The sequence below is a fragment of the Apodemus sylvaticus genome, chromosome 1 (genome assembly GCF_947179515.1).
Source record: "Apodemus sylvaticus chromosome 1, mApoSyl1.1, whole genome shotgun sequence".
Lineage (NCBI taxonomy): Eukaryota > Metazoa > Chordata > Mammalia > Rodentia > Muridae > Apodemus > Apodemus sylvaticus.
Genome location: NC_067472.1, coordinates 121,411,647 through 121,426,006, shown reverse-complemented (window position 1 = coordinate 121,426,006; position 14,360 = coordinate 121,411,647).

Genomic DNA, 14,360 nt, shown 5'->3' with positions numbered 1-14,360 from the left:
CTCATCTTCATATCTCAGCACACAAATCTAGTAAATATCCTCTGCTTTACCAGAGGCAATGGCTATACTCAAACCCCGATAAGAACTTACCAACACTAGTCAAAATTTGCCATGTTTCTCTTAGCAACACCCTCTACCCTCAGCTTCATATCCACATGTCTCTGGATTCTGGTTAAAATATTCTACACTACCAGAGGTCACACTAGATTCTTGAACTCCATGCAAGAACCTATCCATAGAATACATATTATTCTCAACCCACCTAGATTTTTTCCAGCAGTATTTTCTCCACTTATTTTCACATGATTACCCCAAAATCCAGTGGAAGCCCCATGTTCTATCAGAGACTATGCTAGTACTTGGAACTGCAAATATCATACTACTACTACAGAATCCAGAGATGACACGGACATTAAGACCCACAGGAGCCCCAGATCTGCCAGAGTCTTGCTGATCCAGTGCCCCAGGGTCTCAATAACATGAAGGATCCCTGGTGAGAATACATTTTGATGGTGTAGCAAAAGACAAAAATCTAGGGCCTGACTGGTGACTTATTGTAGTAATCATTTGCAAGAGAAGATGTGTATACAGAAGGATATCCTTTGGGGCACACTGAGATATACTACAGGTTTAATAATAAGATGTTTCTTATGCTTTTATTGGTGTTACTGTTGTTGAAGCTCTTTGTTTATTTGTTTGGAGGGAATTTGCAATTGTAAAGAACAGAAAAGTGGGAAATGGAGAATGAGTGTGATTGGGGTATATCATGTTAAACTCACCAGAAATTAATAAAAAAAATTAAAACACCTTTAAATCTCATACATCCAATTAGGTACATGATGAATGGAAATCTTTGTTCCTGAGCAGTCTGCCATACCAGCTCAAGCTCCAACTCACCCTCCCCCACTTCTCTGATGACCTTCACAAATTCTGAGGATCCTGAGCAAGGTTAAATTCCCTTCCCCATCAGATCTTCCCTGTTTCGTGAGTCCTCTGCCAAGCAGCTCTGACTAGACTCTTTGTACAGACCTCTATTCTTCTGGCACATCTCGACCAAATTTCATCAGACATGGAGATTCAGAATCATATCTATGAATCCTGAACCATTTAGACCTGCTGTTCTGGGACCATACAGCCCATGGATATTGATCATAGATCTGCTAAACCAGGACAATTGATGCTAACTTCTATTACAATACCGACTAAAACAGAAACATTCATGGACTAAAGATATCAAGATAACTAAAAGATTTCAAGAAAGCACAGTGAACTAATGCAAAGGCCATAGAACACATTTAGAGCACAGCTATCCTTTAACACCAAGTCCTGGATATCCTAACACAACCAAGTACAAGAAAAAGATGTTAACTCCAATGCTATAAATATGATAGGATCCTTTAAAGAGTAATGAATATATGATATGCAGGAAAAAATAAATAAAAGGATGAAGGAAAGAAACAGAACAATGCATATCTTTAAAGATATGCAGGAAAATACAATTAAAGAGGTGGAGTAAATGAATATAACCATGAAACCTGAAAATGAAAATAGAAGAATAAAAGAAAACACAGTCTGAGGAAAGGATGGAGATGGGAAACCTAGGGAAAAGAAGAAGAACAGCAGATGAAATCATTACTAACATAATACAGGAAATTGACAGGAGTATCTCAAGCATAGAATGTATAAGAGAAGAAATTGACATATTACTTAAAAAAATCTTAAATCTAAGAAAAAAATCCAGGTAATATGAGATAGCATGAAAAGAACTAACATATGAAGAGTAGGAATAGAAGAATATGAATGCCCCATCTAGAAGTAGTAGAAAATACTTTTAGTGTAATCCTGGTAATAGGCTTTTCTAACTTAAAGAAAGATATGCTTATAAACATGCAAGAAGCTATAAAACAAAAATTAGACTGGACCAGAAAATAAAATACTTCCACCATTTATTAAAAAAAAAAAAACATAATATACAGAGCAAAGAAAAGTTACTCAAAGGATAAGCAGGCTGAGAAAGAAATTAGGGAAATGACACTCTTCACCATAGCCACAAACAGTATAAAGTACCTTGGGGTGACTCTTACCAAACATGAGATAGATCTGGATGACAATAACTTCAAGACTCTGAAGAAGGAAATAGTAGAAGAACTCAAAAAATGGAAAAACCTCCCATGCTCATGGATCTTCAGGATTAAAATAGTTAAAATGGCCATTTTGCCAAAAGCAATATACAAATTCAATGCAATACCCATGAAGATTCCAACTCAATTCTTCATAGAGTTAAAAAGAGCAATTCTCAAATTCATCTGGAATAACAAAAAACCCAGGATAGCTAAAACTATTCTCAACAACAAAAGAAATTCTGGGGAATCAGTATCCCTGACCTCAAGCAATACTAACGAACAATAGTGTTAAAAACTGCTTGCTATTGGTACAGTGACAGGCAGGCAGATCAATGGAACAGGATTGAAGATCCAGAAATGAACCCACACACCTATGAACACTTGATCCTCGACAAAGGGGCTGAAAGCATCCAATGGAAAAAAGATAGCCTTTTCAACAAATGGTGCTGGTTTAACTGGAGGTCAGCATGCAGAAGAATTCGAATTGATCCATCCTTGTCTCCTTGTACTAAGCTCAACTCCAAATGGATCAAGGACCTCCACATAAAGCCAGACACTCTGAAGCTATCAGAAAAGAAACTGGAGAAGACCCTTGAGGGTACAGGAGGACAGTTCCTGAACAGAACACCAATAGCTTATGTTCTAAGATCAAGAATTTACAAATGGGACCTCATAAAATTACCAAGTTTATGTAAAGCAAAGGACACCATCAAAAGGACAAATCGGCAACCAACAAATTGGGAAAAGATCTTCACCAACCCTACATCAGATAGAGGGCTAATATCCAATATATACAAAGAACTCAAGAAGTTAGACCCCAGAAAACCAAATAACCCTATTAAAAATGGGTTACAGAGTTAAGCAAAGAATTCTCACCTGAAGAACTTCGGATGGTGAAGAAACATCTCTGATAAGTGGATATTAATTAGCTCAGAAGCTCTGAATACCGAAGGCACAAATCGCATAACAAATGACTCCCATGAAGAAGTATGGAGAGGGTCCTGATCATGGAAAGGATTGATCTAGTGTTGGAGGGGAATATAAGGACAGAGAAAAAGGAGGGAGGTGATTGGAGAATTGATGAAGAGAAGAAGGTTTATGGGACATATGGGAAGGGGGGATCTGGGAAGGGGGAAATCATTTGGAATGTAAACAAATAATATAGAAAAATAAAAAAATTAAGATGAAAAAAGGAAAATCATCCATTACATCGAGATTTTACAGTTTTGATGAGTGTAGGCTTTTGTAGTAGAATATGATCATTTTTTTTTTATTTTTTTCAGTTTATGTTATGTCTCCATTTTCATTTTTGATTTTGTTAATTTGGATACTGTCTCTTTGTACTCTGGTTGGCTTGGCTAACTGTCTTATCTATCTTGTTGCTTTTCTCAAAGAGCCATCTCCTTGTTTTGTTGATTTTTTTTTTTTTTTGTATAGTTCTCTTTGTTTCTACTTGGTTGACTTAAGCCATGAGTTTGATTATTTCCTGCAGTCTATTCCTCTTGGGTGTATTTGGTTCTTTTTGTTCTCAATCTTTCAGATTTTCTGTTAAGGTACTAGTGTATGCTCTCACCAATTTCTTTATGGAGATTCTCAGAGCTATGAGTTTCCTTTTACAATTGCTTTCATTGTGTTCTATATGTTAGGGTATGTTGTACCTTCAATTTCATTAAATTCTATAAAGTCTTTAATTTTGTTATTTATTTCTTTCCTACCCACATTATCATTGAGGAGATAGTTGTTCAGCTTCCATGTGTATGTGGGTTTTGTGGCTTTGTGTTGTTGTTGTTGTTGTTGAAGGCCTGAATTAGTCCATGGTGGTCTGATAGGATGAATGGGATTATTTCAGTCCTCTTTTATTAGTTGAGAATTGATTTCTTTCTGAATATATGGTCAGTTTTGGAGTAAGTACTGTGTGGTTCTGAGAAGAATGTACATTCTTTCATTTTAGAGTGAAATGTTCTGTAGATATCTGTTAAATGCATTTAGTTCATAACTTCTATTTGTATCACTGTGTCTTTGTTAATATTTTATTTCTATTGATGAGAGTGGGGTGTTGAAGTCTCCTACTATTATCATGTGAAGTTCAATGTGTGATTTTGGATTCAGTAATATTTCTTTTATAAATGTGGGTGTCCTTGTAATTGAGGCACAGTTGTTCATAATTGAGAGTTTCTCTTGCCAGATTTTTTCTTTGCACAGTATGGTGTGTACTTCCCAATATTAACCAACCTGATGACCCAAAGCTTCCAGGTTTAAGCCACCAGTGGAAAAGTACACACTGGGGGACACAAAGCTTCAGCTGGATATGTAAAATAAACAATTATTTTTAAAAAGAAATAATTTTAAACTAGCATTTTTCTTTGGATTTTAAACCTACATAAGGCACATAGGCATTCATACTATAGTTGGGACAAGGCTCCAGAAAATTGTGTAGAACTCTCTAAATTAATGGTTTAATATACTTAAATAGGTGACACCAAGAGCTTATTAAGTTTATTTCAGACCCACTTAATTGATAATTGTACCCATTCTCTGAGCACAGCATGCTTAAATCCTTGTTTTAAATTTAAGATACCTCAGTTCATCTACATACATAGAAATCTTCCCTCACTACTTGGATGACTATTACCTCAGCTATTAAAGCTCACTTATTTAAAAAAAAAAAAAGAAAGAAAGTGTTATGGCCTCAGAAAATGATTCAGTCATTGAGATGTTTATCTTTCAAGATTGAGGACTTCACATGTAGAATTCAGGTTCAGTGAATAGAAAGTTGATTGTAATTGAAGCAAACAAAATATATGAATGAATGATTTCAGTATTCACATGCTAATATATATGAACACACAATATAGACAGTTACAATGTTTTGTATATAATGAATACAAATACAGGTAATATGTAGCATTATTGAGCATACATATGTATAAAGAATATTTGAGCTTCATTCTTCATTCAAGTAAGGTCTAGGCTAGAAAAGGGCTGGGCAGTAGAAGAAAATACAAAAGCTATTATGCTACAAAGTCAATATACGTGTAAACATATTCAAATTTCTTAGACTATATTCATCATGCAAAAGAGCAATCAACAGATATCTGGAAAAATTTTGTAAATGTTATTTGATTTTTTATATGATAATTAACACATGCTTGGGACCAAACTATACTGATGCACTGAGACTTTCCAGGACCAGGGGCCTGGCCTTCCTTCTTCTTCAGCATCATTTGGTATGTAAATTGTTTTGTGGGTATTCCAATCTTCTGGGATAATGTCCACTTATCTGTGAGTGCATACCATGTGTGTTCTTTTGTGATTGGGTCACCTCACTCAGGATGACATTCTCCAGTTCCACCCACTTGCCTAAGACTTTCATGAATTCATTGTTTTTAATAGCTGAGTAGTATTCCATAGTGTAAATACATTTTCTGTATCCATTCCTCTGTTAAGGGACATTTGGGTTCTTTCCAGCTTCTGGCTATAATAAATAGGGCTGCTATGAACATAGTGAAACACATGTCCTTATTACATGCTGGGGAGTCTTCTGGGTATATGCCGAAGAGTTGTATAGCAGGCTCCTCCAGTAGTATCATGCCCAGTATTCTGAGGAACCACCAGAATGATTTCCAGAGTGGTTGTACCAGCTTGCAATCCCACCAGCAGTGGAGAAGTGTTCCTCCTTCTCCACATCCTTGCCAGCACCTGTTTCCTCCTGAGTTTTTGATCTTAGCCTTTGTGACCTGTGTGAGGTGAAATTTCAGGGTTGTTGATATTTGCATTTCCCTGACGTTCAACTAAGGATATTGAACATCTCTTTAGGTGCTTCTCAGCCATTCAATATTCCTCAAGTGAAAATTCTTTGTTTAGCTCTGTACCCCGTTTTTAAGGGGCTCTCTGGAGTCTAACTTCTTGAGTTCTTTGCATAAATTGGATACTGGCCCTCTGTTGGATGCAGGGTTGGTAAACATTTGTTGGTTGTCATTTTGTCCTGTTGACAGTGTTCTTGCCCTTACAGAAACTTTGTAATTCTATGAGGTCCCATTTGTCAATTCTTGATCTTAGAGCATAATCTATTGGTGTTCTGTTCAGGAATATTTCCCCTGTGCCCATGTGCTCAAGGATCTTCCCCAGTTTCTTTTCTATCAGTTTCCGTGTGTCTGGTTTTATGTGGAGGTCCTTGATCCACTTGGACTTGAGTTAGTACAAGGAAATAAGAATGGAACTATTTGCATTCTTCTGCATTCTGACCTCCAGTTGAACCAGCACCATATGTTAAAAAGGCTATATTTTTTCCATTGGATGGTTGTAGCTACTTTGACAAAGATCAAGTGACCCTAATTGTATGGGTTCATTTATGAGTCTTCAGTCCTATTCCATTGATCTACCTGCCTGTCACTGAACCAATACCATGCAGTTTTTAACACTATTTCTCTGTAGTGCTACTTGAGGTTGGAAGCAATGACTCCCCCAGAAGTTCTTTTAGTGTTGAGGCTAGTTTTAGCTGCCCGAAGATTTTTGTTATTCCACATGAATTTGAGAATTGCTCTTTCTAACTCTATGAAGAATTGAGTTGGGTTTTGAGGGGGATTGAATTGAATCTATAGATGGCTTTTGGCAAGATGGCCATTTTATATATTAATCCTGCCAATCAAAGAACATGTAAGCTTTTTGCATATTCTGAGGTCTTCTTCTATTTCTTTCTTTAAAGACTTGAAGTTCCTGTCATACAGATCTTTCACTTGTTTGGTTAGAGTCATAATAAGATACTTTATATTGTTTGTGGCTATTGTGAATAGTGTCATTTCCCTACTTTCTTTCTCAGCCTGTTTATCCTTTGAGCATTGGAAAGCTACTGATTTGCTTGAGTTAATTTTATATCCAGCCACTTTGCTGAAGTTGTTTATCAGTTGTAGGAGTTTTCTGGTAGAGTTTTTGGGATGCTTCAGTATACTATCATATAATCTGCAAATAGTGATAATTTGACTTCTCCCTTTCCTAGTTGTATCCCTTTGACTTCCTTTTGTTATCTAATTGCTCTAACTAGCACTTCAAGTACTATATATTTTAATTTTTTATTGGATATATTCTTTATTTATATTTCAAATATCCCCTATCCCGTCCTCCCTCCTCCTACTTCTATAAGGATGTTTCTTCACACACACTTCCCAGTTCCACATCCTCAGTTCCCATATACTGGGACCTCTATGAAGTCTTCATAGGACCAAGGACCTCTCTTCCCTTTCATGCCCGACAAGATAATCCTTTGCTATATATGTAGCTAGGGCCATACGTATCCCTTGGTTGATGCCTGAGTCCCTGGGAGCTCTGTGGTGGGGGGTCTGGTTGCCTGATATTATTGTTCTTCATGTGAGGTTGTAACCCCTCCAGATCTGTTAGTTATTTGTGTAACTCCTCAACTGGGGATTCTCTGCTCAGTTCATGGTTGCCAGTGATCACCTGCCTCTGTATTTGTAAGACTTTGGCAAGGCATATCAGGAGACAGCCATATCAGTTTCCTTTCAGGAAGCATTGCTTGGCATCCAAGATGGTGTCAGGGTTTGATGACTATATATGGGATGAATCCCCAAGTGGTATAGTCTCTGGATGCACTTTTCTTATGTTTCTTCTCTACACTTTTTCCACATATTTTCTCATGTGTGTGGTTTGTTCCCCTTACAGAAGAATCAAATCACCAACACTTTGGTCTTCATTCTTCTTGAGCTTCATGTGGTCTGTGGATTTTATCTTCAATATTCAGAGCTTTTGGAGTAATAACCACTTATGAGTGAGTGCATACCATGTGTGTTCTTCTGTGATTGGGTTACCTCACTCAGGATGATATTTTCTAGTGCCATTCATTTGCCTAAGAATTTCATGAATTCATCCTTCTTAAAAGTTGAATAGCACTCCATTGTATAAATATATCAGATTTTATATATTCATTCCTCTGTTGCAGAACATCTGCTTTCTTTCCAGCTTTTGGCTATTATAAATCAGTCTGCTATGAACATATTGGAGTATGTGTCCTTATTACATGTTGGAGCATCATATGAGTATATACCCAGGAGTGATATGGCTGGGTCCTCAGTAAGTGATATGTCTAATTTTCTGAGGAACCACCAAACTCATTTTCAGAGTGGTTGTACCAGCTTGCAATCCCAACAGCAATGGAGGAGAGTTCCTCTTTCTCTACATCCATGCCAGTATCTGCTGTCATATGTGTTTTTGATTTTAGCCATTCTGACTGTTGTGGTGTGAAATATCAGGGTTGTTTTGATTTGCATTTCCCTGATTACTAAGAATTTTGACCATTTCTTTAGGTGCTTCTCTGTCATTATATAACCCTGTTAAATTTTTTTTTGTTTAGCATTGTACCCCATGTTTTAATAGGGTTATTTAATTCTCCAGAGTCCAACTTGTTGAGTTCTTTGTACATACTGGATATAAGCCCTCTATCCAAGGATTTGTAAAGATCTTTTCCCAATCTGTTGCTTGCTATTTTGTCCTATTGACAGTGTCGATTGCCTCACAGAAGGTTTGCAGTTTTATGAGGTCCCATTTGTCGATTCTTGATCTTAGACCATAAAGCCACTGGTACTCTATTCAGGAAATTTCCCCTGTTCTCATGTGTTCGAGGCTTTCCCCCAAGTTTCTCCTCTATAAGTTTTAGAGTCTGGTTTTATGTGGAGTTCCTTGAACCGCTTGGACTTGAGCTTTGTACACGGAAATAAGAATGGGTCATTTGCATTTTTCTACATGCTGACCTCCAGTTGAACCAGCAGCATTTGTTAAAAGATGTCTTTTCTCAGTGTAGCAGTATAGGGCAAAACCAGAACAGGGAAGTAGAAAGGGGTGGATGGGAGAACAGGGGGAGTGAAGGGGCCTTATGTGACTTTGGGGGCGTGGGGGCCAGAAAAGGGGAAATCATTTGAAATGTAAATAAAAAATATATCAAATAAAAAATAAAAGAGAGGTGCTTTTTCGTAAAAAAAAAAAAAAAAAAAAAAAAAAAAAAAAAAAAAAAAAGTTGTCTTTTTTCTGCTTAATGGTTTTAGCTCCTTTGTCATATACCAAGTGACCATAGGGGTTTGGGTTCATTTCAGGGTCTTCAATTCTATACCATTTATCTTCCTGCCTGTCACTGTATCAATACCATACAGTTTTTATCACTATTACTCTGTAATACACCTTGAGTTCAGGGATGGTGATTCCCCAAGTTCTTGTATTGTTGAGAATAGTTTTTTTTTTCTATCCTGGGTTTTTGTTATTCCAAATGAATTTGAAAATTGTTCCTTCTATCTTCTAACTTTGATGGGGGTTGCATTGAATCTGTAGATTGCTTTCCACAAGATGGCCAGTTTTACTATATCAGTCCTTCTATCAGTGAGTATGGGAGATCATTCCATCTTCTGAGATTCTCTTTGATTTTTTTCTTCAACAACTTAAAGTTTTTGTCATAGAGATATTTTACTTGATTGGTTAGAGTTACACCAAGGAATGTGATAATATTTGTAAATTTTGTGAAGAGTGTCATTTCCCAAATTTCTTTCTCAACCTGTTTATCCTTTGAATAGAGAAAGGTTACTGATTTGTTTACATTAGTTTTATATCCAGCCAGTTTGCTGAAGTTATTTATCATATTTAGAAATTCTCTGGTGGAATTTTGGTGTCACTTAAGTATAAGATCATATCATCTGCAAATAGTGATATTTTGACCTCTTCCTTTCCAACTTTTATGTATTTGACATCCTTCTATTGTCTAATTGCTATAGCTAGAAATTCAAGAACTATGTTGAATAGATAGGGAGAGAGTGGGTAACATTGTCTAGATCCTGATTTTAGTGGGACTGCTTCAAGTTTTTCTCCATTTAGTTTGATGTTGGCTACTGGTTTGGTATATATGGCTTTTACTCTGTTCAGGTATGGGTCTTGAGTTCCTGATCTTTATAAGACTTTAAATATGAAGGGATATTTAATATTGTGAAGTGCTTTTTCAACATATAATGAGATGGTTTTTATATTAGTTTGCTTATGTCGTGAATTACATTGATTGATATCCATATATTGAACCATCCCTGCATCACTGGAATGAAGCCTACTCGATCACAGTGAATGATCATTTTGAAATGTTCTTGGATTCAGTTGGCAAGAATTTTATTGAGCACTTTTGCATCAATATCAACAAAAGAAATTGGTCTGAAGTTCTCTTTCTTTGTTTGGTCTTGTTAGGTTTAGGTATAGGTGTACTTGTGAATTCATAGACTGAATTGTTTAGTATTCCTTTGTTTCTATTTTGTGGAATAGTTTGAAGAGTATTGATATTATGTCTTCTTTGATGGTCTGATAGAATTCCTCACTAAACTCATCTGGTACTGGGTTTTTTATATTGGGAGATTATAAATGACTGCTTCCATTTCTTCAGGGGTTATGGTACTGTTTATATGGCTTATCTGATACTTTTTGAACTTTGGCATCTGATATATGTCTTGAAAATTATCTATTTCATCCACATTTTCCAATTTTGTTGAGTAAAATCTTTTATAGTAAGATCTAATGATTTTTTGAATTTCCATACTTTCCATTGTTATGTCTCCCTTTTCATTTCTGAATTTATTAATTTTCAAACTGTCTCTGTGCCTTCTGGTTAGTCTGGTTAAGGGTTTATCTACCTTGTTGATTTTCTCAAAAAAAAAAAACAGATCCTGGTTTTGTTGATTCTTTTTATAGTTCTTTTTGTTTTTATTTGATTGTTTCATTATTTCCGACCTTCATTTCCTCTTGGATGTATTTGCTTCTTCTTGTTCAAGAGCTTTGAGGGGTGCTGTCAAGATGCTTGTGTAAGCCCTCTCCAGTTTCTTTTTTGAGGTACTTTGAGCTATGAATTCTCCTCTTACCACTGCTTTCATTGTATCCCATAAGTTTTGGTATGATGTATCTTCATTTTCATTAAATTTTAAGGTCTTCAGTTTCTTTCTTTATCTCTTCCTTGACCAAGTTATCCTTGATTAGAGTGTTTTTCAGCTTCCACATGTTTACATGTTTTCTGTTGTTTTTTCTCGGAATTTAATACCAACCTTAGACCGTGGTGATCTGATAGGATGCATGGGAATATTTCCCTTTTCTTATACCTGTTAAGTGATATTATGTGACCAATTATATTGTCAACTTTGGAGAAGGCACCATGAGGTGCTGAGAAGAAGATATATTCTTTTGTTTCAGGATGAAATGTTCTATAAATATCTGTTAGATTCATTTGGTTCAAAACTTCTTTTAGTTTTACTGTATCTCTGTTTAGTTTCTTTTTCCATGATCTGACCATTGCTGAGCATTGGTATTGAAGTCTACCACTGTTATTGTGTGGGGTGTATTGTGTGTTTTAATATTTAGGAAAGTTTCTTGTATAAACACAGGTGCCCCTACATTTGAAGTATAGTTATTAAGAATTGAGACTTCATCTTGGTGGATTTTTTGTTTTACAAAAATGAAATGTCCTTCCTTATTTTTTTTTTGTTTGTTTGTTTTTGACAAATTTTGGATAAAAGTTGATGTTATTCAGTATTAGAACAGCTACTCCAACTTGTTTCTTGGGACCGTTTGCTTGGAAAACTGATTTGCAAACGTTTACTCTGAGGTAGTGTCTGTGTTTATCACTGAAGTATGTTTACTGTATGAAGCAAACTGCTGAGTCCTGTTTTATCATCCAGCCTATTAATCTGTGTCTTTTTATTGGGGAAATTGAGTCCATTGATATTGATCAATACATTATGCAAAAATGATTGTATCTTTCTGGTATTTTTGTTGTAGAAGGTTGAATTATATTTGTGTGACTATCTTCTTTTGGGTTTGTTGAAAGTTACCTTCTTGCTTTTTCTAGGTGTAGTTCCCAGCCTTGTGTTTGAGTTTTCCATCTAATATCCTTTGTTGAGCTGGATTTGTGGAAAAATATTCTGTAAATTTTCTTTTGCCATGGAAAAACTTGTTTCCTCTGGCTATGGTAATTGAGAATTTTCCTTGGTATAGTAGCCTGAGCTAGCATTTGTATTTTCTTAGGGACTGTATGTCATCTGCCCAGGATCTTCTAACTCTCATAGTCTCTGGTGGGAAATCTTGTATAATTCTGATAGGTCTGCTTTATGTTACTCGACCTTTTAGCAGTACTGCTTTTAATAATCTTTCTTTGTTTTGTGCATTTGCTGTTTTGACTATTATGTGACAGGAGGAATTTCTGTTCTGGTCAAGTCTATTTGTAGTTCTGTAGGATTCTTGTATGTTCATGGTCATTTATTTCTTTAGGTTAGGGACGTTTTCTTCTACAATTTTATTGAAGATATTTACTGGCCCTTCAAGCTGGGAATCTTAGCTCTCTTCTATACTTATTATCATTAGGTTTTGTATTCTCAATGGGTTATGGATTTCCTGGATGTTTTATGTTAGGAGATTTTTACATTTTATATTTTCTTTGAATGTTGTATTAATATTTTCAACAGCATTTTCAGCACCTGAGCTTCTTTCTTCTATCTCTTATATTCTGTTGGTTATACTTGTATCTATGGCTCCTGATCCTTTTCCTAAGTTTTCTAGCTCAATGGTTGTCTCCCTTTGTGATTTCTTTATGGTTTCTATTTCCATTTTCAAATCTTGAAAGGTTTTTATCATTTCCTTTCCCTGTTTGATTGTTCTTTCCTGTAATTCTTTAAGGGATTTCTGTGTTTCCTCTTTAAGGGCTTCTACTTGTTTACCTGTGTTTTCCTGTATTTCTGTAAGAGAGTTATTTATGTCCTTCTTAAAGTCCTCTATCATCATCATGTGAAGTGATTTTAGATCTGAGTCTCACTTTTCCAGTGTGATGGTGTATCGAGGTTTTGCTATGGTGGGAGAATTGGGTTCTGATGATGCCTTGTTCCCTTGGCTTCTGTTGCTTATGTTCTTATGTCTGCCTCCCACCATCTGGTTATCTCTAATGCTACCTGCCATCACTATATGTGACTCTAGCCTGTTCTTCCTATGATCCTAGTTGTGTCAGAACTCCTCAGAGGCCATTGTTTCTCTGGTTCTGTCATTCTGGGATTCTATGATTCTGAGATCCTGGGTGTATCAGAACTACCAGGAGTCATGCTGCCCCTGGAACGCTGGGACCTTGATGTGAACAATCTCCTGGGATCCTGGCATCCTCTGAGCTGAGCTTCCTCTGAGTGTTGCAATGCTGGCTGGGTTGTTACTTCCTAAGGTAAACTGATTGAGACCTGTACCACAGGGATAGATGAGACAGATGGTAGGTCCTCCTCACCTCTGCTCCTATGATCCTGAGCAAGTTAGAGCACCTGGGTGTGGAGGTTTCTCTAGGTGTTGACAGGCTGACTGGAGTATTAGCTCTCAAGGTAAACCAGCTTAGGCTGGAAGGAACCAGTGGCACTGGTTGGGTGGGTTCCTGTGTCCCTGGTTCCCACTGGTCACAGTTACTACCAGTGGTGATGCAACTGATAGAAATTCTCCTCACCTCTGATCGATCCTATTATAGTGAACATCTTAGAGTGCCAAGGAGTAGAGGATCCTCTGTGTATTTCCATAATGATGCATTATTATGGAAGTCATTATAGCCTATTAATAGTCAGGATTTCTTATTCATCGTCAAGTCTAATGTTGCTACACCTTGAGGTCACTTACAACAATGCATAGATTATATTCTGTGTACTCAGCTTGTCCTTTAACATACCCTTTATTGAACTATGGAGTGAAAAAAAAATGCTTGCTTTGGATTTTCCATGTAATCAGCTTTGTTAACTGCTTATGAATAAAATTAGTTTCAAATTATGTAGCCTTCCACCACCCTGACCTAATATCATTCAATTCATAGTTATAAATGCAGGATACAAGTAGCAGACAGAAAGCAAGTATATAGAATTTATGTCTACAAATGTTGAAGAAACATAAAGATACTGCTTAGTTTTATTAATCTTTATAGTACTAAGGTCAATTGGCTTCAGTTGTGTTCATTGACATAATTCCTTGTAAAACTCATTGGAATAACTGGTGTAATCAAAATCAACTACTGAAAATGATTTCAGAAAGCTGGATTGATGACCTAGACTTGTAAGAAAATATTCCCAAAAGGAATTGTGTCCTGAATGTTTATGTCTGCTTATATAAATACAATCATAAGGGATACAGAGAAAGATAATCATGACCAAAATTTGCCTATTTTTCATCTGGGCATAGGATCTCAGATGCAGAGCCCCAGGC